The sequence below is a fragment of the Asparagus officinalis genome, chromosome 5 (assembly GCF_001876935.1).
Source record: "Asparagus officinalis chromosome 5, Aspof.V1, whole genome shotgun sequence".
NCBI lineage: Eukaryota > Viridiplantae > Streptophyta > Magnoliopsida > Asparagales > Asparagaceae > Asparagus > Asparagus officinalis.
In genome coordinates this window covers 34,105,648-34,108,883 of record NC_033798.1, presented here as the reverse complement: position 1 = coordinate 34,108,883, position 3,236 = coordinate 34,105,648, and positions in this window count along the sequence as shown.

Genomic DNA, 3,236 nt, shown 5'->3' with positions numbered 1-3,236 from the left:
GAGCCTCATGTTCGCATGAGGGTACAACCCTCACGTTCGCGTGAGGCTGGACACGACCCTCGTGTTGCGCAGAATCGCAACCCTCGCGTTCAGACGTTACTGCATACAGCAGTTACAATATTTATGTTATTTGTTGTTATAAATATAATTGTCATAATTGTTATTATGTTTCTAACAGTCAAATTAAATGTGAGTGACATTTGAGCTGTTCTTAGAGGCCTATATATAGTGCCTCTTGGGAAACTCTTGGACACAAGAGATAAAAAAAGAGATACGAAAAACACACAAGTGTTATGTGTTGTCGTGATGCTGCTGCAGAGTCTGAAAGCGTGAAAGTTTTAGTATGTACCCGAAAGAACATAGCTCTGAACTGAAAGAATTTTACAGACCGAAAGAATTTTACAGACCGAAAGATGTTTGCCTGAACCGAAAGGTTATTGAACCGAAAGGTTTTAACAGATCGAGAAGATTTCTGCCAGAACCGAAAGGTTTTAACAGATTGAGGAGATCTTTGACTTGATTAAAATGTCTTATAGATCGAGGATATCTTAACAGTACTGGGTCGGTACACATCAGAGTACTGTACTGCTATTCCTGAAAGCAATTTGGCCTTGGGATCCTTGCACCGGAGTAGGCCAAATATTGCTTTAAGCACAACATTTCATAAACGTACAGGAGCTAAATTTGAAAAAAAAATTAAATTATAGCATTTCAGTTCTCACTGTTTTATTACATATTTAGCCACAGACGCTAACAATCTTAAAGTAATATTTCTGATCTACAATGGATCCTACGAGGACACTTGGAGTGGACTGTCTGAAGTTAGAAACTTTAACGAAGCCAACTTTAACGCATGATGTCGAAAAATAATTTTCGGGATGCAAGTCCTGAAAATCTACTATGTCGTTTCTGAGGAGAAACCTAACTTTGAAGAAGATTCTGAATCTGAAGTCTCTTGGGCTAAAGATGATCATTTCTACAGGAGTTATCTCCTTAACTGTTTGGCCGATCATCTGGCAGATGCTTACACCAACAAAATCATATACTCTGAAGAGGGTATTGGATTGTCCCAATCTCATTACATTGAGAGCATGCTAAGAAAGTATGGCTACTATCATCTGTCAGAACTGTCAGTGTCGTACGATTATAACAAGAAGCTTCGACCGAACACTGGAAGACTAGTAGAGCAGCTAAGGTACTCAAAGATCATTGAAGGTCTTATGTACGCGATGAGCAGCACAATGCCAGACATAGCATTCGTTGTAGGAATGCTTAGTAGGTTCACAAGTAATCCTGAAAAGCTTCTGTAAAACCCCAAAATTTTGAATGTTATATGAAAAATAGTAATAAATATATTATATGGTGAAAATATAACATATTTTAATATTTGAGTATGATAGGAATTGATTTGAGATCAATTTAATGTATATTTGTGAATATATAAGTGCAAATGCACAAAATATGCACGAAGAAAAATCTGAAAAAATGATCAGTTAAGAGTTTATATATTTTATACACCGATGTAGTTTGAATCTGGAAAACTAAAAAAATCAAAATTGTAGGTCTCTTCAACAGATTTCTAATAAATCTTAAATGATCTCATTCCGAGGTCGGATGAGAAAGTTACAACCAAAATACCGAAGGTTATTTTCCTAGTCGGATTAGGTTTCCTGGTTCGGGTCAAACATGTTTATTTCAAGTTTGTATATATATATATATATATATATATATATATATACACACACACACACACACACACACACACACGCGCGCGCGCGTGCGCGCGCACACACACACACATGTGTTTTCACGAAAATTATCATCTTTTCATCAGAGTTTTAAACCCTAGCAACCTCTCTTCATCTCTCTCAAACCCTAGCTCTAAAGTTGAGATTTTGGGAGTGTCTTATAAGTTGAGAAGCGAGGAAAAGGCGAGATCTATGACGTTTGGTAACGAGGAGTCGTTTCACATCAGTTTCAGAGGCTTGCACACGTGATAAAGCAAGATTATCTGCATCCAAACTCATCCCCATAGTGTTTAATGATTATAAAAGTGTTTAATCAATGTTTTCATGCATAAGGCTTAACCTAATATGATAAAGATGTGATGTTTGATGATAAATCTTAACCCAATGCTAGATCATTAGCTTTTCCTAATTATTTATGATAGTAATGTGATCATGATCATTAGGGTGATTAAATTTTTTTAAACTTGATAATTATGTTTAACTCGTGTGTTAACCCTAATTGTTGTCTAATTGAATTATAAAGAGTTTTAGTTTTTGTTTTCATCATAGATTGCAGAAAACTATTGTACATGTATAACATTTAACTATAAATTTGAGATATCATATAAACTCCAAACTGAACAAAACCAGTGTCAAATGAAATCTATGTGAACTTATTTTACAAAATGGAAAACCATTCTAAGAAAGAGTTCTTATAGATAAATATATACTCAATTTACTAATGACGTGTTTTGTAGAAAACTGTTGCACGTGTGTAACCTTTAATTAGAAATTTAAGATATCATATAAACTCTAAACTAAACACAACTAGTTAAAAATGATAGCTATGTAGATATAGTTCCCAAAATAGAAAACTATTCTTAAAAAGAGTTTGTCTAGAGAAAGATATACTCAATTTACTAATGATATATTCTACAAAAAACTATAGATATGCTGATTTGAAATAATTGATATATTACGTGAATGTTTCTTTGAGTTTTTATGTTAATTAATCATGCTTAAACCTTAGGTTTGTGATATCTAAGTAAGATAAATATGTTTAAATGAATTTTACCTCTGTTCATGAGTAGTTTTTATCATGTGTTGATAATCACTTTGTTTACATATGAGATAATTAAAAAAATTATTTAATTAGGATGTTAAACCCTAATTTGGAAGATATAATAATTTAATTTGATGATTCATATAATTCCTGTTGTATATGCCAAGTATAAAATCTTGCTTTAACGTCATGATATATACAATTGACATAAGCACTGTTTTTGCACGAAAGAATACATGTGTTGACAGAGTAGTCGACTACTAAGCTTAGTAGTCGGCTACTCGTGCCCTGTTGAGTATAATAGAAACTGTGTGTTTACAGAGTAGTCAACTAATGTTCTTAATAGTTGACTACTTATACTAATATATGTTATTACAGATTCTGGATAGACTCAGTGTAGTCGACTACTAAGCCTAGTAGTCGACTACTAAGGCTGTTGCCTGAAT